Source organism: Neolamprologus multifasciatus, chromosome 12, assembly GCF_963576455.1.
Source record: "Neolamprologus multifasciatus chromosome 12, fNeoMul1.2, whole genome shotgun sequence".
Taxonomy (NCBI): domain Eukaryota; kingdom Metazoa; phylum Chordata; class Actinopteri; order Cichliformes; family Cichlidae; genus Neolamprologus; species Neolamprologus multifasciatus.
Window position 1 is genome coordinate 31524460 of NC_140450.1, and position 23312 is coordinate 31547771.

The 23312-nt window shown below is 41.5% G+C and overlaps 1 protein-coding gene across 2 annotated transcripts in view; it reads right to left on the bottom strand.

Annotated features, from left to right (window-relative positions):
- npffr1l2 (neuropeptide FF receptor 1 like 2) overlaps positions 1-22755 on the bottom strand; it is a 64954-nt gene extending 42199 nt beyond the window's left edge. Inside the window, exons 1-2 of one of the 2 annotated variants that reach the window (XM_085180677.1) lie at positions 22351-22755; positions 16644-16738 (exon numbers count right to left, since the gene is read on the bottom strand). The gene's annotated coding sequence lies outside the window, so the exon portion shown is untranslated. Of the gene's footprint in view, positions 1-16643; positions 18869-22350 lie in introns of those variants that run through there. The other variant, XM_085180678.1, reaches the window with a different exon arrangement.
- Between the last annotated feature and the right edge of the window lie 557 nt (positions 22756-23312).

The window sequence follows — 23312 nt, forward strand, 5'->3', positions numbered from 1 at the left end:
TGAAATCTAACAGAAAGAAAGAGTTATAAAAATATGTCTGTGAAGGTTCTCAGTCATCCAGGTCATCGTAGTGAGCTCCTTTGACAGTTGTAAAAATAATTTCTAAGGCTTTGGTACTCCAGTGAACCATTATCCACAAATGGAGTAAGTGTGGAACAGTGATGAAGGTTCCCAGGAGTGCAACAACTCATCCGGGAGGCCACAAAAGACCCAGAACAACAACTGCTGGCCTCACTTGGCTCAGTTACAATTAGTGTTCATGGTTCAATAATAAGAAAGTGTGATAGTCCGGAGTGACTCCGTGTTTATGTTTGTAATTATTTAATATTAATGTTTACAATTACATTAAGCGTGTTTCTGGAATATTATGTTTTTGTTGCTGCAAGCGCTTTTTATGCAGTTTTTGCAAAGCTGTATGTGGAAGGAAACTGTGACCGAGGACAAGCTGATGGCATAAGATGTAAGTACAACTCCTCCGGTTTCATATGCAAAAAAAATAATTGCGCTAGCTTATGTGGTTGCAGAGCTACCGGGATTTAAAAATAGTTACCCAAAACAGAGCATGCCCGCTCCGACCGGTTTTAAAGGGTTAATGCCAATTAATGGAACATCGAAGCAGCTGGAATCCACAGCTGTGCGTGTTCATGGAGCTTGCATTTTCACCTGCTGTACATCACTACCTGACAAGTTTAACTGTCTTCAGAACATTGCAGAGGCCTTATTGACAGTATTTGGCTCTACATCTGTGTGAGCAGATTTTCTCTCACATGAGTCCTCAGGTAGCCGCCTGAATGCTGGACACTCGGAGACCTGTGTCTCACATTAACATGTGTATCTCTGTATTAACAAACATGCCATATTGGCCCAGTTTATTTTTCTTATCATTGTTGTGAGGAGAACATAAATAGCATTTTTATTTTCTGTTGTACAGTTCATTTGCTGTTATGGATAAAAAGTGTCTTTTTTTTGTTTCAAAATAGCTGATAACTATTCGCTGATAGCTGCCAACATCTGCGAACAAATATAATTCTATAAAGTTCTTCTATATAGTGTGTAACTGTTAATATAGAGTGTTATTAAATTTATTGCTAATGCAATCATATGGCACACTGACTTCTGAGGAAATTTTAAACGGCACTCGTCATCAGAAAGGTTGCCTACCCCTGCTCTACGCAGTGAAACTTCTGCTGAGAGTCAGTGAAAGTGCTGCTATTGTCCTGATGTAGTGCTCGATCTATCTGCCGTCAGTGACACTGGGCCATATCTACTGTCACCGCTGAGCTCCTTTAGCTGTTTATGATGCATGAATACATAAATCTCACAGGACTGACGGAGGTTTATCGCGATATTGGAGCTGACACTGAAGCTGTTTTGCTAGAATTTGATTACAGGCAGACACAGAATGAGTATCCATGTCCCTGCTATGAAACTGAGTCCTGCTGCACCACGGACACTAAGCAAATACTGTATTAGTGTAATACGTAAGTTTGTATGTTTTAGCAATTATTGGAGGGCACCACAGGTGCATGGTGGTGGGTGGATAGGCATTTCCTTTCGTCAACACTGAACAAAGACTGTAGGAATCCCGCCTGCACCTGCTTTCAGCCTAATCTTCACATGCTGTTCTGCCTCACTTTGTGCTGGCATAATAAGTTCACTTCCCATGAAGAAAGCACGTTTGCACAATTTATAACAGACAAGCAGGTGGAATGTTTACGCTTACTAATACTCTCACCTAGGTAAGATAAAAAGATGAAGAAACAAAAATGAAACTATAAAACATATAAAGAAAATATGTTTCTCCACATGGGCAGAGTGGTCAAATCAGCGATATAGAGACAATCCTAGAAACAAGGAATGTAATGGCAAGCTTAGAAACACTGAAAGGCCTGAAAGATAATAGAAGTATTCTTCTTTTAGTTGTGTCCTTAGAGCATCTATCCAGGTCTAGAATCCTTATTAGACTTCTAAACATCTAAAAGACACAATCTTGAACCAAGATTAACCAGAATGATTAAAGGAAAAAACCATGGAGAAGGAGGACAAAAGAGCTCATGATCGTGGGCATGTCTGGATGCCAGTGGAACAGAGTTGCTCATGTTTATTGATGATGTGACTGCTGATAGAAAAAGCAGAGTAAATTGTGAAGTTTAAAGGGCTGTACTCTTTGTTCTGATTCAGAAAAATGTGCTCCACCGCTAATGGATAATAACCCAGTGCATACTACAAAAACAATGATTGATGGGCAAATAAATGGGATATTCTTCAGTGCCCGAGTTAATCCGCCTCAGCCCAACGGAACATGTTTTTTTGTTAAATGAAGACAAAGAGATCCACAAAAAAGCAGCAAGTGGAAGTGGCTGCAGTCAAACTGTGGCACCTCTCAACAGAACATCCAGAACTGATGATCCTAATGAACCCTGGTGTGTTGTTAACACAAAGCTGCCAGTGGAGACGGCTCTCGATAGCAAGCGTGACTTTACGTTTGGGTTGTTCCACATAAAATCAGTCAAATTTCTTTTTTAAAAAAGGTCTCACCTGAACTACATAGAATTGTTCTTTTTTCTTAAATAATTCAATCAAAAACAATAAATTGGGCATTTTTAATGAAGCCTGAACAAGTCTCATGCTCATACTAGAAAAGGCAAACGACATATTTTTTTGAGTTGTTCCTGACACACAGAGCTTTTTAATTCACCCTAACTTTGACAGCCTTTCTGAACACTCACCTTCTTAAACACAGGTAATACACCACATGACATTTTCAGGGCTAAAACGCACATTAAGCTCTGTTAAACAACTGCAGCCTGTTTGTGTTTGGCCCAATTTGAAGTATCACAGTGTTGTCAGGGGTTGTGTGTGGAGGCGTGGAAGAGATGACCCAAACGCTGGACTCACAGGTAGGTAGGTGAAGGTTGGTGTTTATTGTCAATGGAGTAAACAAACAGAACAGAGGTAGGAAATGGCTGGCTGGCTGGACGACTGACTGAATGAATGAAGGACTGACTGACTGACTGACTGACTGGCTGGCTGGCTGGCTGGCTGGCTGGCTGACTGGCTGGACGACTGACTGACTGGCTGGCTGAACACAGGCGGAAACGACAACATAACATCAATGACACGACAAAGAACTGGTGAAACTGAGGAACTTAAATACACAGGTTGAATGATGACAATGATTGGAAACAGGTGAGTACAGGGCTGAACATAATCTGACTAATGACACGAGAGACAAGCTGACACGGGGAAAAAACAGGAAGTGAAAACATTGATGTGGCAACATAACCTAAATGTGACAAAACTGAAAACACTGGGTCACCGACCCAGGAACCCTGACAAGTGTAAAGCCAAAATCTTTTGCTCAGGACAGTTTTCACATTTAACAGCTCCCAGCCTCACTGACACATTATAGATTACAGTTTCAATAACTGAAACAAGTGCTGCAGCAGTTTTATACCATCACATAGAGAAGTACTCAGCACGTTACACCTATTTTTTTGATAATTTACTTGAAAATCTTTTCAAAAGTTTATTCTGGGCAAACATTTTTTTAGTTCTATCACCATGTGGGATAGCTGACTGGTCAAGTTGTTTAATAAAAAAGTGATGTAGCTAGGGTAACAGTGTTACCTTGCTGTGCAGCTAGTTAATATCAAAGTGCTCTTGTAAGTGGATAATGCTAAGTCACTCTGCAGCTCAATTTTTGCTCCCTGAACAGATTGAAAAATGTTTTCAAAAACTCAGAAAAAAAAAAAACTGAGTACCTGAACGCCTGAAAACATGTTAAAGCAAAACAGTTCAACCAGTGTGATTTTCAACAGTTTTTAAAGCATCTGAGGTAGACGAGCCAGTCAGGATGAAGAATGAGACAGCTATCATGAATAGTGAAGTACGAGAGGGGAGGAGGAGAGCAGCAGTCCGTGTGCTGCAGATGAACAGCCGGGTAGAGGAGAAACAACAGGTAAGATCAAAACACACAATGACCCCAGACCCTCAACCATCAACCCCCAACAGGCAGACAGTAGCAACAAATACAATCATCTGTGCAACACTACTGACTATTAATCAACAGTGTTCAATTACAAAACAGTTTGCAATCTGCTCGATAATTACTGATTAACAGTTTGAGTCCCAATTCAATAATAACACCGTGTGATTGTGAAGCAGACAAAAACATACTGCATGCAGTAATGTTATTTCAAACCTCCAACATGAAAAAGTATTCATAGATAATCTAATATAGAGGTCATGATTCTGGGTTTTGGAGCCAGTGATTTCAGTTTTCTGTTTAATATTCTCTGTGTGACTTTTGATGTTATTTAACATTACTTTTGCTTAGGTTGTGCCTTCGTTCGGAACTCATCATTCGTGGTTATTCTTTGAGGTTGTTTTTCTGTCCTTGTTATCTGTGCCTAGTGGGCATTTCTGTTAGGTCTCCTGTGTTTAGTCAGTCTTGTGTTCATGTTTATTTAGTTTTTGTCTATGTCAAGCTTGTGTGTTTCATCTGTCTTTCAGTGTTTACTCCTGTCTCTTGTCTTATGTGCATTGTATTAGGTTTTGCTTCCCCTGTCTCGTTAATCAGATTTAGTTCACCTGTGTTCCGGGGCGTGTGGCAGAACATCTCACAGCAAGAACACAGCATTTGTCCTCGGTTTGTAAACTTCACACAGTCATCCAACTATAAAAACAAGTCCTTATATTTAAAATTACGTTTGTTTGTCAGGTTACAGCTTACCTTTAAACAAATGCATTCTCGCACACAGACAAAGGATAAGGCAATGAAAAGCTCCTCCTTTGACTGCACACTAAATCAAAATATGATCGTAGGCTGCTATTGGCTTTTGGCTCCAGAGAAACAGCCAATCAAATTCCTGAAATCACTTAGGACCAGTGTTGGGTAAGTTACTTTAAATTAGTTACTTAGTTACATTACTAGTTACTTCTATCAAAAGTAGCTCAGTTACTTCAAGTTACTTTCAAAGTAACTAGTTACTAGGGAAAGTAACTTTGGTTTTGCTCAGAATTCTCTTGTTAATGTGTTGCTTCCATAACTTTGCCAGTCTTCTAGCTTGCTTACTTGCCACAAGTGCACTGTGCCACCTACCAATAGAAAGGAAAAAATAATCTGCATATTTCCACGAGAGAAATCCCACGCTTGGACCGCCGTTGGTCGCCGACATGATTCTAGCCTACGTCACAGCGTCATGTGCGCTTTTTACATCCAACACAAAAACTGCAGTTGTGGTGCTTTCGATTGTACTCAGAACTTGGAAATTCTGCCTTCTGAATAGGAAGATGTAGGTAACACCAGACTGCAGACGAGCTGCATACAGGGCTGGACAGGGACAAAAATCGGCCTGGGCGTTTTGACTGACCGGCTCACCATTATAGGAAAAATCATAAAGCCATGAAATGAAAACAAACGCTGTTGTGACAGTGATGTACACTGTTTTGATGGTATATATGCATCAATCTATCAATCGTTTGTTGTAAGATTCAGATAATTATTTGTTAAAAGCTAGATATTTTAAATGAGAATAAGAAAGAAAAGTATTTCTTTGTGCCCCTCTCTCCCTGTTAATGCCCTACCTGTCCCCCTGGCAACACTTTGCTAGACCCGCCCCTGCACAGTTACCAGCTGTCAGCTACATAAAAAAAAGGATCCTGGTGTTATCTGTCTCTCAGAAACAGTTCATAACTTCCCTTCAACTCATTCATGTCACCTAAAAGGTAAACCTGTTTCTCCATCACCTGTTCAGCTGTGATGATTCAGTAAGGACATCTCCTGGTTTCATCTTCATGTTTCCCTCTCACCAGATAACCAAACCGACATCATGACCAGCAGCTTACAGCTGTAGCTCCAGCAAACATCAGCTGATACTAGAAAGTAATATTAAATAAATTCTAACAACAGCTGATCAAGTTTAAACGTACTGCTGTTGTTTAACGCGACCTCTGCTGGTTTCTTCTTTCTGGCGCAAAGTGGGCGATAAACAAACAAGAGAGAAAAGCCGATCAGCTGATCATTGATCAGTTTCATGATTGAAGTAGAAACGGGAGAGGGAGGGGAGAGAATGAGAGAAGAAGAGGCAGCTGTGCAGCAAAGGCACGAATAACTCCAGCTTTGCGTCTTTTTCATTGTAGCTGAAGTACAGGACAAACTGTTCCTTTTCACCTCAATAAGAAACGCGTAATATTTTCTCTGAATACGAGACGATTCCGTTTTTTACGGGATGGTTGGAAACTCTAATAATTAACCTTATGAACAAAATAAAGTTCACTATCAGTAACATCCTAGCACCCACCCAGCTGTATAGAAACCCCGTCATGCTAGCTAGTACGCAGTACAAAAAAGTCAGCACAACAAAAATAAACTCCACCTAAACTTGGTTGGGTGTGTTCCATCTCCCTAATTACCTCGTATGTATTTATCCCTTAGTTTTCTTCTGTTCCTTGTCGTGTTTAGGGATGGTATCATTGAGGTTTTATCCAATACCGGTGCCAAACCGGTACTTTTGAAACGGTGCCGGTGCTTAAACGGTGCTCGAACCGGTGCTTAAAGAATGGAAAACAAACTTTGTCCACAAACCTCTTATGTTTTTATTTTTAGCAGTCTCTTTTTTTCTGCAAAATGATAACCAAGTTAGCCTTTTCTGTTGATACAACATACCTCATTTGGTTGGAACCGGTGCTCAAACAGTGGAAAACACAAACTTTGTCCTAAAACCTCTCATGTTTAGCTGGGGTTTTTTTGTAAAAAGAAAACAATGTTAGTCTTTTCTGCAGCTATAGGGCATATATGGTATCACATTATCAAACAAGAAGACAGCAACTACTGTAACTACGACGGTGTTTGCTAGTTCACCTTACGTGCATTAATTTAATCACACGGTTAGCCTACTCAATGTAAATTACACACGAACAACAGAGAAGAACGGCTGCTGCTGCATCATCATCCGTCATCATTTCTGCTACACTGGCAGGGCTAGGGGCCAGGACTCTACTCTTTGGGTTCTTGGGGGATGTTGCTAACTCCGGGTCCCATAACAGGCAGCACACCCGCAGTAGATGTGCTCGGTGTGAGGTCTTGCAGCAAGCTATCAAATACGGTGCATTTCTCAGCTTTTAAAAAAAAAACGCTATCCGTCTCCAGGTGTTTCATCAGATTCGAGGTGTTACCTCTTTGCACAGTATCACCTTAAAGCACTTTTGCTGTGAAGTACAGCAAGACTTTTGACCGCTTCGCCTTAGGCATTTTTATGGTAAATGGCCTATAGCGTTTTACTAGTCCCTGTTATGTGATGGCTGCATGCAGGCAGGAGAAGGACCCAAAGTGCAGACTCCGGAGACAAAACTTAAACTCAAAACCGCTTTAATCTTAAACTCAAATATAACATAACTGGAAATATCCAAATAAACTTACACCGGAGGACTGGAAAAAACACACAGCTATATAAACGGTAGATCGCAACAATGACAAACTGAAACACAGGGCTTAAATACATAGAGGGAGCAATCAGGGAATGGACAACAGGAGGGAAACCCAGCTGGGGCAAATCAGAACTGACGAGACAAGGAAGCGTAAACTGAACACACTGAGATAAGACAGAGACCTTCAAAGTAAAACAGGAAACACATAACACAGACTGAACAAAAGACACAGACTCACATGCAGGCACTACAACAGAGGGAACAGAGATGTGGGACCAGGGCAGACACAGACACTGACTGGACACGGGGATATAACGGACAGGGGAGACAGCAACTAAGGATTACACAGAGACAAACCATAAGACATGACTCCAACGAAAACCCAAAGACTAGAAATTATAAATAATATAATAAACTCAAAACCCCTGGGTCAACGACCCAGGCATCCTAACAGTCCCTAAGGAATGCGCTTTATTAAGAACTCAAATTGCCATTATTTACTTTTGCTGAACAGGAAATTTTGTTTTAGTGGTTAAATGCTTTGCTTTAATTATACCTAGACTTTTAATCTACGTATTAAAATGTGATCTCAGTTCATTGAATTCAATTAAATTTTATTTATACAGCGCCAAATCACAACAACAGTCGCCTCAAGGCGCTTTACATTGCAAGGTAGATCCTACAATAATACATACAGAGAAAACCCAACAACATATGACCCCCTATGAGCAAGCACTTTGGCAACAGTGAGAAGGAAAAACTCACTTTTAACAGGAAGAAACCTCCAGGAGAACCAGGCTCAGGGAGGGGCGGGGCCATCTGGAGCGATCATTCAGTAAGTGTTAGTTTTGAACAAGTTTTTGATACAATGCTATAATATTTGTGTCTTCTTGTGATGACAGGTTGTCTACTAGAGCCATTCTGCACTGCCCATGTTAGAGACCAATGATGTTGATGGTGATGAACAGCATAATTTTGCAGCGCTGCAAAATATCTGTAACTTCTTGATAAAAGGCCTGTGTGCCAAATCTTTTTAAAGAGAGCACACCTCTAAGTTCTTTGTTGATTTAGCCTGTTTGTACCCCTTCCAAAGAGCACCTCAAACAGAAATAATTTGCATCGAGGAAGAAGCCCTTCTGAAAAATTGGTTACTGATTAAGTGTTACCTCTAATTGCAAAGCATCAAAGGTCTAAAATAATTACAGCAGCCTTTACGATTTTTCCAAAATAACATCTTGTAAAATTATAGGTAAGGTTTGTTCATACTGTAGAGCAGAGGTGTCAAACTCAATTGCACAGGGGGCCAAAACTCAAGGCACACTTTAGGACACGGGCCAAACAAGATAAACATTTATTGAACACACTAAAACAATGTTTTTTAAAAATAAATATGAATAAAAGCAGACAAGAATATAATTCCAGAATAAATAAGCTTAAAAAACTACTTTAAATATTTTGCTCTCCATAAAAATATATCCTGTCAAAATTATGCAAGTTAGAAATATGAACATGTTGCCAAAACCCCAGAAAAAAATAAATGAAAAAATACACAAGGTTGGAGCCGAAGGAGGAGCTGGGCGTTGCTTCAGGAATGGAACTAATAGACTCTCCGGGCTAATAGACTCTCAGTGTCGTACTTTGCCCTGAGTGTATCATTACACTGCAGCTCCATCTGAATCTGCACAGGTGCAGTTTCCACGTCAACTTTAAATGGGTTGCAAAGCAGCTCGAAATTCTCTTTTTGTGCTTCAAAGTCACCAAAGCGGCGTGCAAACTCAGTGTGCTCAGTTTATCAGCAAAGTGTGCCGACTTGGTTCAACATTACTGGTGCATTTGTGACAGCTTCACTTGAAATGCCTTCACAGCATCATACATGTCCATGAACTGACAGATTTCCTTGATGAGCTCAAAAACTCTATTGAGAACTTTCCCCCAACTCAGCCAACGGACCTCTGTATGATGAGGAATGTCGGCAAACTCTGAATCTATTTCCCACATAAAAGACTGAAACTGACGGTGATTTAAACCTTTAGCTCAGATAAAATTTACGGTTTGCGTCACGGTGATCATTACATGCTCCATTTTTAGGACTTTACCACACAGCGTTTCCTGGTGTATGATGCAGTATGCTGTTAACTGTTACAGTTCTCCTCCTGCATCTTTACTCGTTTCTTCTCAGGCTCACATTTGCCAAAATCTGCGTCGCACAAGATGTCACAAACCTTCATCACAAACTCTCCTTGGTAAATGGCTGGGCTGATTTGGCTGTCTCCTCTGCTACAATAAAACTTGCTTTCACAACAGCTTCACTTTGTGATTTTGCTCTGGTGAAAAATGTCTGCTGAAATGTCAGATTCTTCTTTAGCTCTTCTACTTTCTGTAGTTTCTGCTCTGCATTTAGGTTTTTCAGCTTATCCTGATGTTTTGTCTCGTAGTGCCATCTTAAATTAAATTCCTTAATTACAGCCACATCAGCTCCACTAATAAGACACACGGGTTTACCAGCAATGTTTGTAAACATATTCAGCCTCCCACCGGTGCTGAAAGGCTCTGCTTTCAGAATCAACTTTTCTCTTCGCCATTGTGAGCGGCTAGCTTCCCAATAACAGACGTTTGACTTGACTGACGCGGGAATGTTCCCAGGTAGCCTAGCATTCGGCAAGGAGGCTGCAGCGCTGCATTATGGGATCTGTAGTTTGTGTGTTATTAGCGCCTCATATCGCCGGGCCATGCATAACAATAACAATAAATCTATATGCACCCGTGTGCACACCTGTGTGGATCGGCGCGCTTGTATTCAAATGGTTTCCCCATGTAATGGTCTGCAAGAGGATGCCACCTTCATGGGAAGGGCTGAGGATCCCTAAACGAGGGGTCACCCAGTAGCCACCGGGCAGAAGCTAGAGGGGGCTGCACCGGCGTGTCCGCCGGCTCCGCCGGCAGCCAGCTGTGCCAGAGTGAACCGAGGCCCCCCGCGCCCCGGAAAAGGCCTGACCGAGCAACAGGCGCCAGGCCCCACCAAGTAGCCACCGGGAGTGAGCTGGTACATACCTGAGCGCCCAGCCCCGGACACCAAGAACCACCAACGCACCGACCCCTGAGGGCATCAGTCACCGGCAGGGAGTGTGGTGAGGGGAGATAGGCCGCCACACTTTGGAGGGCCTGGGAGTTCCCAGAGAGGTGGAGTCTAAGACCCGGCCTGACATATAGACACAGACAAACAGGCACACACAGACACAGACATGCATTCCCACCCTCATGCACACATATACAAACACTCAGCACTCACCCAACGTAGGGATAAACATAAATGGACATGTACACACAATCACACTCCCCAAACATACTCTATACCCCGGGTCCAGGTACCCTCGCCCCCAGAGGGGGAAACGGCACCCAGACCCAAGAGATGTTACCCTTCCCTCCGGGGTGGAGGCAAGCAGACCGCCCCAGGCTCCGCAGCAGCAGGGAGGCCAATCGGACAGCCAGCATCTCCTCCCAGCCCCCCCACCCCGATGGCTAGTAGAGAACGGGGGGGTGTTAAGACCCCATACCCCCCACTTTATCTTTTTCTTTTACAAGATACTAACCCCATGTTTGCCTACTGGTGGTGGTCAGAGGGCCCGGTGGCGCCAGTGTCCGGCAGCCCCAGGGCAGCTGTGGCTACAATGTAGCTTGCCATCGCCAGTGTGTGAATGTGTGTGTGAATGGGTGAATGACTGAATGTAGTGTGAAGCGCTTTGGGGACCTTAGGGACTAGAAAAGCGCTACACAAATGCAGGCCATTTACCATTTTAATGTCATTATGTGTTTTTAGATGATTCATTTGAATCAGTCCAGTCAGGGGAACAAAAGCCAGCAAAACTGATCAGAAGAACAAAAGAGAAGGAACAACAATATTCTTAAAGTCTGTTTGAGAATAAGCAGAACTCATAAATGTAACTGAACGCTCCACATGCAAATTTGGAGTAAAGGACCACTGAGGGGTTTTAGGACTGATGGTTGTTAAAAATGATGTCATGTAACCAGCGACTTGGTTGTAATAAATGTTGTGTTGGATAACTGACTCTGATTTTATTTCACATCTTGGTTAACTTTGAATGAACTGGTGCCTGGTCTCACTGAAAACACAATTAAAATGAAAATGTTAGCCATCTGTCAAAGCAACAAATTCAATCTCATGGAATTTAAAGAAAACACATAATTGACTCATTTAACTGAGTGATTAGTGGTTGAATCATGGTTTCAGCTTGACCAGCTGAACAGTCTGGAGTCTCCTGCTTGCACCCAGTGGCGGTCCTAGCCTGTTTGGCGCCCCGGGCGAACACTCCCTCTGATGCCCCCCCCCCCCCACACACACACACACACATAAAACATATTAAGGATTGTACATTAACATAAAACTGTTGTCGAAGTTCACCAGAGAAACACACACACACATGAAGAGAGGGAGAGTATGCATTGTATGCAAACGGCTACCAAACAGCCATCATAATTCGTCATACAATGAGAACAGGACAAATCAATAATTGACAATGACTAATATTAAAATCTGTAACATAATGTATTGTTTGGAGTTCAGTCTGTTACTGTTAGTATTTTTACCATTTCTTCTTGGAGCAACTGTAATCCACATTATTTCCTTAGGGATTAATAAAGTATTCTGATTCTGATTTTGATTGTTTCAGGATGACCCGCCATTATCCAATGACACATCTGCTTACCTGTATCTTTTGCTCGTTTCTCTTGCTCTTCTTTTCTCTTTTTTCTAAACTGAGCACCTGATGGCTTTGAACTTTTCTTGTCCATCTTCCATTGGTTTTAATTTTGGACTGCAGTATGAACACAAATCCCCCAACTCGAGGATCACCACAACTTAACCTAATAGTCCTACACCTTAGTTCACAGATTCACTTTGTCTAAGGTGTATTTCTGGGATTTCACACAACCCAGGATTCAAATCATGAATACATAATGGTCTTGGATTTACAACATTATGGATGAAATGTGCTCTATTTGGAGGCAGCAGGTCTCCCTCCCCTTTCCACGGGTTGTGTGTGAGACATTAAATCATCAAAATATAAAATATAAATTTTAAATTGTTATTGATCCCTTTACCCCTGGTCCTAAAGTGTATATTTATTTTCTTACTCTTCTTATATTTATTGTTTGTTTACTTGCACTGCTGTAACTGGAGCCTCGACCTCTCCTCTCTCTCTATAGTGTACAGCATGCAGCCGAGATGACAATAAAGTTTACTTTGACTTCAGCAGCGAGCAGGCGCACCTGGGGCTCTCGCGCTCACTTTTCGCATATAGAATTTCTGAAAAACATCGGTGCAAATTATAAATCCCCCGCCGCCCCGCCCTCTCCTCCTTGTGCCGCAAGCAGCAGGCGCACTTCGCAAACGGAGGGCGCCCTTACTCCCATTAAATGGGCGATAGAAAACCGATCGGTGCCTGTACCATTCCCAATATGCGCTGGCTGATGTCGGGGCAGCATGAGTACGAGCATTTTTTTTTTTTTTTTTTGCCGATGCCCACGATGCCGCCCCCCACCACGTTGCCGCCCCGGGCAACTGCCCGTGTCGCCCGTATCAAAAACCGCTACTGCTTGCACCCACACATACTACAAAGTGCATTTTCAGGAGAGTAGCATTAGCTCCCCAATCCATGATGAATAAATAATGATCATTGCAATGCGTATCACATCGTTTTCAGAATGTGCAGCATTATCTAAGACAGATTGTTTTCTTTCTCAGCATATTTCCAGTATTCTCCTTTTCCACATTCCTCCTTCAGGTGGGGAAGCAGCCAGGCCACAAGCTTTCAAAAACACACATCACATTGTTACAGTCGTTACAAAAGGCTGACAATCAATCAAGCACTAAATGAAGGCCTGGACATTGAATTGGACAAACCGTACTGATGGTTCAAAGCGTCACAGTGGCTACAAGTTAGGTCAAAAGTTAAGTTATGTGAGAGAAAGACTCTCTTTGATCAGCTCTGTTCTCTTGTTCTCTAGTGTTCCCTGAAAAAACAAATTTAGTATCACGCTTCTTCTCATTAATATTCAGTGTTCGCTAACACAGTTTTCCACCTAAAGGCATGGAACTAATTCAAGCTCTCCCTCTGGAAGTTAGAAATGTCAAACTCAGAAGGAAGCAGAGTTACAGCCTTGCAGTTGTCGCTCTTCTAATATATGAATTGGAGAGTGAAGACATTTAATAGGTGGGCAGCAAAGATAAATGTTACCATGATCAAAAAAACTTTCTTTTGTTTTTTTCCCCCCGTGAAGTATCATCAGGAATTTGACCTTTGAAACTGAGCATCATCCTCAGAACTGTGATAACTCTGAAATCAGAAAACTAATGATATATTTGGTGAATATTTGGTGTATGTATTTTAAAATAAATCAGGCCATCATTCAAACAAAGTGGTATCTTTTTCTTTGTGAAAGCTATTCAGAGGAACGAGGAAAGGCCAGACTGGAGCACTAGGGGTGGGTTTTTATAACCGATTTATCGATTAAAATTGATTCTGGCTTGGATAACGTAAAATCGATTCATTAAAATCCTGAATTGATTTTTTAATATAAATTTATTTTGCCCAAAATGCCAGAATCTCTGGTGAAATCTCACAAAATTTCAACAACCACCAAACAGCTAAGACAGTAAATGAGAGCAGGAACACGGATTCTGCACAAAGACTTAAACACACAGCGCGACCCGCGGATCAGAATCAGTTAGATGTCGCCTTTCTCACGGTCGGGGCTGAAAGCCGACAGCTCTCTGATTCTGATCTGTCGGCGGGTCCGCGCTTTGTGTTCACGCCCTTTATGCGCTGATTCTAAAGCAGTTAGTTTGATGTCTCTCCAAACAATATTGACTGAACCAGCAGCAAAAGAAGATCCAAACTACTCTTCACATAAACATCGTCATGTATTCACTCTGACTTTTACTGTTTTGCTTCGACCATGATGCACAGCTCTCTCTCTCCCTCTCTCTCTGTATACTTCAAGAACAGTTTCCCGTCTAAAAATCTGTTTTCTTCATTATTCGCTTGCTTGTTATGCACAAGTCTACCGTTGTTTACAGCGCTGTCTGCCGACTTTTTTGTTTTTGTTTTATATACTTCCGAAAAGAAAACCTAATTTCTGCCGTTCAATACTGAACAAATTTAAACTTTTTAAAATTATGCAAAATGCAAAACGCTTAGCCGTGTCTCTAATAAAACCTTGCCTCTTCCTTTTTATAGATACAAAAATATGTAAATGTACTGATCTGAATTATAATATTTCTGACTGTCAAAATTCCCCAGATTCAAATCGAATTAAATCGAATTAAATCGAATCGTGGATCGAATCGATTCGGGACCTTGTGAATCGGAATTGAATTGATTCTAGAAATCAGTGACGATACCCAGCCCTATGGAGCACCCTAAGTAAATATGAGCAGGTACAAAATTAATATGTAAACCAGAGGATTATAGAGTTTATAAAATAAATAAATAACTTAGTATATACATATATCAGTGCATACAAAGGTTGTTTCAATGCAGTGCAGTAACACAACATTTCCTAATTTGATTTGCTTTCTTCTCACTCTCAGTGACAGACACTGTGATGATTGTGTCTCCCAGATAATAGTAAACCCATATGCTGCTCACTGAGAGTCTTGGAGCAGCTGCTGGGTTACTGTACGAGTAGCCGTGGCAAATTAAATGAAATATGTATGCAGTTGTATACCCAGCAGTGATATTTGACTAATTTGTATGTAAATCTATGTAGCTCTTTATGAGGACTTGATGTGGATTTTATTTTGTGTTGGATTTTTTTCTTTAGAGTTGCATTTAAATTTGAAATCCTCTATTTACACTCATTCATGCAGTAGTTTGTGATACAGTCTCATTTAAGGAACAAAAGGGTGTCACACAAAGTGGAAAATAGTGGCAGGTTATCCTTTAAATAAATAGGAAAATCAGATTAACACACGTTGTGTCATTTACTGTCTGTTTGTGGGTGTGGGTGTGTCTGGTTGTATTCCAACAGGTTGTGCACATCCATGCCATGTGTAATTTGTAATAATTAAATTTTGGTTTTCTCTACCACAGCACTGGAAATGAAATGAGAGCCAAATCCTGTCATATTCTCCTGATACAGCTTGTGCTTGTACACCTCTGTGACTGTCACTTACTGTTGTGGAGCCTGTTTGAGGGCAGGGCACACACAAGCTACAAACTCACATGACTGGAGCTGCATCCAGCAATTAATGTTTATTCACATATGCTGTCTATGGAGGCTGTCCAAGCTGCTGTTTGTATGTATGCTTGAAATGGGTATAAAACACAAAATACACAAAACCCTTTACTGAGAAACACTCCAGTTCATCCCATTCACCTCTTCATTCTTCCTTTTTTCAAACTGGAGAGTGTTTTATAATGAGTTTCTTTTTGGGAGTACATAACGTTTGCAGTCGTCACTGGTCCCATATATTGTAGTTTATCCCGAACTTTTTCACATTATAAAAGATAAATGGGTGACTCAGTTTCATACAGGAGAGCTTGAGATTGACACTGCACTACCATCCACTAGTGCACACCCATCTCTGACTTTCAGAAACAAATATGCAAATGAAGCTCATCACACCAGTTCACAAGCCTGTTCATTCCACTGTTATAGCAGGAAATGTCAGAGTTACTGTGAGTAAGATAAGAATCACTGCGTTTAGGCAGAATTACAAAATATATTGGTTAGCATGGGAGCTTGCAGTTTTGTTGAATAAAGACAATGATGAGCTGACACATCCTTGCTGCAGTGCTTACCGTTGGGTCTAATTTATTTTAATTTGTTGTGCTCCTTCTCATAAAAGGAGTAATGCCACTTACTTACTAAAGGATTAACCTTGAGCTGGACTCATTTTCTAGAAGGAGCATGTGGAGGGATTATATTAAAAACAAGAACATAAAAAGCAGTCTGGCATATGCAACAGGGTGCTTCAAAAAGGTGCAGTACTGGGGAGATGGTATCATCTGTGAAGTGTTTTCTGCTACAGGCAAAGTGAAAATCCAATGCACGAGTTAGCTTCTTGTAGCAGCTCAAACAGTTAAGCTAATGGAGTCAATGGATTTTGACTGGGGAGCGTGGCAAGAACAGATGCAGAGCTTTGCTGTGACAACGGGCTGCGCTGCCTCAGCTTTTAAAGATTTACTCACCTGGCACTTGATCCTGGTAATGCCTACTGCATGGGCTACAGCACGGAGGATGTTTTTCTCTGTGTTAATGTCTCACTGGCTGGACTTCTTCTGGCCTTAAAAGATCCAAAGAAGAGAGAAGGCCTTTAGGTCTGTGCTCACAACATTGCATGCAACAGGACCCACAGCAGCTGGGACGATAATCTCCCAACATGTCAAATCAGTGTAACTCTAAAGAAGGAGGAAGAACTCACAACACGGTTCTTTTTTTCATAACTTCAGGTAACACAAGCATTTCTGCCATTGGCATAAGCTTCATTAATTATTCATAACTTTTAATTAGTGGAAACAGGAAGGATCAGTCAGCAGAGACTCACAGTGATGTTACAGTTTAAACATTTGTTGCACAGCAGCTGTCTTCAGGAAGATGGGATGTTTTTATTTAAAGGTCTGATGTGTCGACTAAAGTCAAGAATATCATTCTTGATATGTGTTTTTTCCCCCAATCTGCTGCCACAGTTACTGTGCTGTTATTGATGACCTCATCAAGAACTAACAAAACATGGCAACGAGTATCTTGGTAATTCGTTACTAATTAGTTGTCTGGGCTATTAGTATTGTGCTGCCAGTTCTCCTAAAATGCACATCAGTATTTCTCTATGGGCCGACTGGAAGCTGACAGGCTTCTAGGCAAACATGATACGTGCAGTTCATTCCCCTCCACAGCCCGCAGTGACCATTTTTAGGAAGCCATCATTCCACTTTAAGTTAACCAGAGAGAAGTGGAGATAAACAGCTAAATAGTGTAAAATAACATGGTGCCACTGGTTTTCCTTTTATCCTCAATTCTTTGAGTCACCAGCTTCCAGCCTCCCCAGTAAGACAGCAGCTTTAAGAGCCTGCATTTATGTTCTTTCCTGCAAAGGTAACCTTTACCCGACTTCTTTTCTTTTTAGCAAACAAATGCAATTTTGACAGTTCGTCTGTTTTTCCTGCTACTGTAGCAAAATATAGAAAGCCATCATGACAGCTCCCGGAACTTAGACTTTAAGTGTTAAATGAGTAAAATTACACAAACATGTTAACTGAAAATGTTCCAGAAAAAAAAAGTTAATGTCGGTAAGAATACTGGAAAAACTGACAGAAAAACAGTTAAAAGACCAGAATTGATTTCCTCCTTATTGTAGCTACTTATTGGGGTTGTTGTAGCTCAGGTCAGCCACTAACCAGAAGGTCGGGGGTTTGATCCCAGGCTGCTCCAGGCTGCATGCCAAATATCCTTGGGCAAGATACTAACCCCATGTTTGCCTACTGGTGGTGGTCAGAGGGTCCGGTGGCGCCAGTGTCCAGCAGCCTCACCTCTGTCAGTGCGCCCCAGGGCAGCTGTAGCTACAATGTAGCTTGCCATTACCAGTGTGTGAATGACTGAATGTAGTGTAAAGCGCTTTGGGGTCCTTAGTAAGTAAAGCGCTATACAAATGCAGGGCATTTACCATTTTATTTGCAATTACAAAAAAGAACCGTTGGGCGAGTTCTGTTGTCTGAGCTGTATGTTTCACACACCTGATTGAAATACAAGACATTCTAGTCCTTTGTGAAGGAGGGACCTGTCAGTCATGCAGCCATCATGACAAGATAATCACAGCCTACCACAGATGAAGCCACACATGTGCAGGATATTTAGCTTTGTCAACTACAAGCGAGAAGTAGACAATGGGAAAAAAAAGATTGCTTTTTGGTTTCCGATGAGATATTTAGGAATTGCACCTGTCCTCATCATATCAGGTCTCTACTGAACTCCTGCCACATCATTCACAATGTCTATCTGTAGGCCCTGTGCACAGGATAAACAAAGTATAGTGTGTTACAGCTATCACACTAGATCCTCAGAAGAATGACAAGTGAAGCAACAGTTGTGCGACACTAATATTTAACTTCTAAATAATTTACTTATCAAAACAAAGACATTCACACCATGAATGAAAAGCAGACACAATAAAGAGATATTTGACAGCGATGAAAAGAAAAAATGGGCAACGCTTTGGAGACAAACAAGAAATAAGGAATAAATTAATCATCTGCAAAAATGAAGAAGAAGAAGAAGCCAAAAAAAAAAAACATGACATGTGACAAAGCCTCTTTTGTTCAACTGGATCAAACAAAATCAGTGCATTCACTCAAAATCTTGATATATATGTACTCAGCATTCCCTTCATCAAGTCGCCTTGATGAAGAGAATGCTGATTCCTGTGAGCATTTTAGTGAATACACTAATACCAGTGATTTCAGAGCGATCAGTGATTGCATGCCTTAGAGAACAAATCGTTCCCTTGAGAGCATCCTTTCAAAAATTCTCCCCAAGATCCATTTAATGCATTTACTGCTGAAGAGGAGCAGGTCATCCAGACAACATCTGAGTCCATCCTCAGGCTGAGGTTGTACAGAAATCTGACTTGGTGTGGAGAAGGGGTATTCACACATAGGACAGAGTACTGTAGGCATTCTGCTTGTGTGTCCCACATGTCGTATCTGTGAATGTGCAGCTGGACTCAGTGGAGTCGAACCCCCGACCTTGCGATCATGGGGCCACCACTCTACCTACTGAGCTATCCCTGCCCCCAGAACATGTCACGGTTCTGGGTCAGGTTCTTATGTTTTGGTTTATTTTTGAATGATTGTTTTGTTTCTCTGATGCTATGATGATTATTATTATTAGAGTTCCATTTTTTCTGTTTATCCGTGTTTAAGGATTTGTTGTTTCATGTATTGTTTGAGTTGCATGTGTTATATTCTGTCTGCCTCTCTGTCTGCGTCTTTGTTTTGTGGTTTCTTGTTTCCTGTTTTATTGTGAAGGTCTGTGTCTCATGTGAGTGTATTCAGTTCTACTGCTCCCCTGTCTCGTTAGTCCAATTTCTCCCAGCTGTGTCTCCCTCCTGTTGCCCATTCCCTGATTACCACCCTGTGTATATTAGCCCTGTGTTGTACCATCAGATTATGCCTGTGTTTCTGTTCTCAGTATTCATTGTTCACTTCATGTTTTGTCTTCATGCCAGCAATAAAGCTGGCATGAAGCCAGCTTTATTGCTGTATGCTGTATGAGTTGTATTCAGTGTCCGGGTCTCGCATTTGGATCCTCCTCTCCATCCGCCTGCACACAGAGCCCTGACAAAACAGCACACCAGAAGTACCGCATGGAGAGATGTACAGCGGAAGCTATCATGGGTACAGTGACACAGAACACACTGATTGAAGGAGATGAAAGACTGCCACTAACTTGTTCAGTCTGAAGCAGCAAAACTTGAGGTGGTTTGGCTACATTAGGTCTGACATTCAATTTTTAGTATGAAGAAAAATCTGGTACTTAACTAAAACTGGTCCCCAGACATCTTTACCCAGACTGATGCTGTCTGGAAGCCTTAGTAATGTTGTTTGTATTTGGCAATCCGTGCTTCCATATTTCAGTCCATGCAAATGTCAGCGCCCCACAGGCTTCTTTTTTCTTTTATTGGAGCCGTGGCATGTCTGCAGTTATCGGCAGTTCATTTATACAGGATAAAGAAAAAGGAAAAAAAAGCCATGAATGAGCTAATGAATGATTGAATGGATGCACATATTTGTTGGTAGTCAATGATCTGACTAAAGCCACAAAGGGCTGCTGTTTTTTGAAAACAGCAGATAGGAAGAGAAATAAAAATACCTGCACTCCAAACCAGCAAACTGGAGGTGCTGGTGTAACATCGAACACCTTCAGATCCTTTGGTACGTCTGTGCTTATTATTTTTAAAAGGTGAGGCAGTGAATACGAGAACCTCCACGTATCAGATCAACGAGACTGTTATTCTTTGCATGCAAAGGCTCATAGTCTGCTTAAAGCCACCATGTAACTTCGCATTCTGTGTTTTTTCCTCTTAAATCTGCTGTACTGAACACACACCAAAAGCAAGAAAATTTCTCTCTGACTGTCCTAAATTCATCATCGAAGAGCATGCACAACAAGCCTGCTGCAGCTCGACTTATATATATATATATATATATATAAATTAAAAAAGCACCAACCAGGTCCTTTTAAATCGCGCCACCAACTTTAATAACGAGATAGATGAATAGAAAGGTAAAGAGTTTGTATTAAATCATTTGATGCAGTTTGAAGGCTTCTGAAAAGCTCACGTTTGAACAAGTTTAACAAACTGCTTTTTTAAAATCGTTTTTCTGAAGCGCATCGAAAGAAACAGATACAGGCAGTAGCAGTTTTTGATACGGGCGACACGGGCGGTTGGTGGCATCGTGGTGGGGGGCGACATCGCTCGCATGGGCAAAAAATAAAAATAAAATAATTGCTCGTACTCAAGCTGCCCCGATGTCATGCCAGCGCATATTGGGAATGGCATAGGCACCAATCGGTTTTCTATCGCCCATTTGCTGGGAGTAAGGGCGCCCTCCGTTTGCGAGGTGCGCCTGCCGCTTGCTGCACAGGGAGGAGAGGGCGGGGCAGCGGGGGATTCTCTGGCTGGCTGGAGCAGCATCTAATAACCAGCTCGTAAAATAAAACAAAATAAAAACAAACTAACAAACACGAAAACACCAGACATCATGATACAGACTTATAATTTGCACCGATGTTTTTTCGAAATTCTATACGCGAAAAGTGAGCGCGAGAGCCCTCGGTGCGCCTGCTCGCTGCTGAAGTCAAAGTAAACTTTATTGTCATCTCCGCTACATACAGTCCAGTATATAGAGAGGCGACGAGGCTCCAGTTACAGCAGTACAAGTAAACAAACAATAAATATAAGAAGAGTAAGAAAATAAATATACACTTTAGGGCCAGGGGTAAAAGGATCAATAACAATTTAAAATTCATAATTTACAGTTTGATGATTTAAAGTCTCACACACAACCCGTCGAAAGGGGGGGGGGGGGGGGGGGCTGCTGCTTCCAAGTAGACCACATTTCATTCATAATGTTGTAAATCCAAGTCCATTATCTGTTCATGATTTGAATCCTGGGTTGTGCGAAATCTCAGAAGTAAACCCTCAACAAAGTGAATCTGTGAACCAAGGTGTAGGTCTATTAGGTTATGTTGTGGTGATCCTCGAGTTGGGGGATTTGTGTTCATACTGGAGTGCAAAATTAAAACCAAGATGGACAAGAAAAGTTCAAAGCCATCATGTCTTCAGTTTAGAAAAAAGAGAAAAGAGGAGGAGGAGAAACGAGCAAAAGATACAAGTAAGCAGATGTGTGATTGGATAATGGAGGTCATCCTGAAACTATCAGAATCAGAATACTTTATTAATGCCTAAGGAAATTATGTGGGTTACAGTTGCTCCAAGAAGAAATGGTAAAAATAGTAACAGTAACAGACTAAACTCCAAACAATACATTATGTTACAGATTTTAATATTAATTAGTCATTGTCAATTGTTGATTTGTTCTGTTCTTATTGTATGATGAATTATGATGGCTGTTTGGTGGCTGTTTGCATACTATGCGCACTCTCTCTCTCTTCGTGTGTGTGCGTGTGTGTGTGTTTCTCTGGTGAAATTCAGTATGGTTCCGACAACAGTTTTATGTTAATGTACAATACGTAATATGTTTTGTGTGTGTGTGTTGGGGGGGGGGGGGGGTGCAAACAAGCTAGGACCGCCACTGCATACAGGGGATGTTACCCCCCAACCCCCTTGCTTTTCTTGGCACTGAGGTAAAAGTAAAATATGTGAAAATGAAAACCTACCTCTGTGGTGTCCGGCTCCACTGCTGAAAAAAGAGTCAATAGTAGAGGAGAAGCGACAGAGGTCCACAGCGTAGTGCGCGGCGCTTAGACATCTAAATGTTTACATAGTTTTAATAAAGAACCTTCAGTAATGTTCCTTCAGAAAAAAAAAGTCTGTCTACAGTTCATAGGAAGTTACCGGCGGTCTGCAGCCACGTACTCCAGTCCGACTGACTGCGCGCAACAGAGACAGCGATGTGTGCCGCGGTGAGCAGCACACCGAGTGTCTCATGCCACGAGGTCCATTTATATGTTAAACCCGGTTTATATAAGCAAACGTGGCAAATAGTTCCAACAGATCCTCACGATGAAAAGGCAGACAGCAAATGGATTTTATATAAAGTGTAAATACATTTTAACGCTGCAAGTCAGTGCCAAAGATAAGATCAAATTAGTTAATTGTCTTTCATTGGAGACTTAAACTTCAGTGGTATCGCTGCGGCGTAATGAAAGAATGAATGCAGACTTCTGAATAAATAACAAATGAATAATACTAAAAATAATAATGATATAGTCCACTACAATACATTTCCCAAGTCCGCAAAAAGCCGTGTAATAAAACCCCAAAATAAATGTTTTTTGTTTTGTTTTGTTTTTTTGTTTTTTTTGACAGGGCCAAAAAGTGTAAGCTACATCAGAAAAGTGCTCCTCTGCAAGAAGAGGGTGTACTTCACATGGGGCGGCATAAGAGTGGGGAAAGTGCACTGGTGGACTACATCTTACAACGGGCTGCTTAATCAGAAGGTGGTGGTTAGATGGAGGAAGTTTAAGACGGACGATTGTCGCACATAACTCACATCCTACTATAAACCTCTTCCTTTGCCACCTCTCTTTGCTGGGCCCGTAGCCTCCCAGTACTCTCTTCATCGCGCTGACTATCCACCAGGTTTCCTTCACTTCTTTCCTTTGTCTAGAGCCAAACA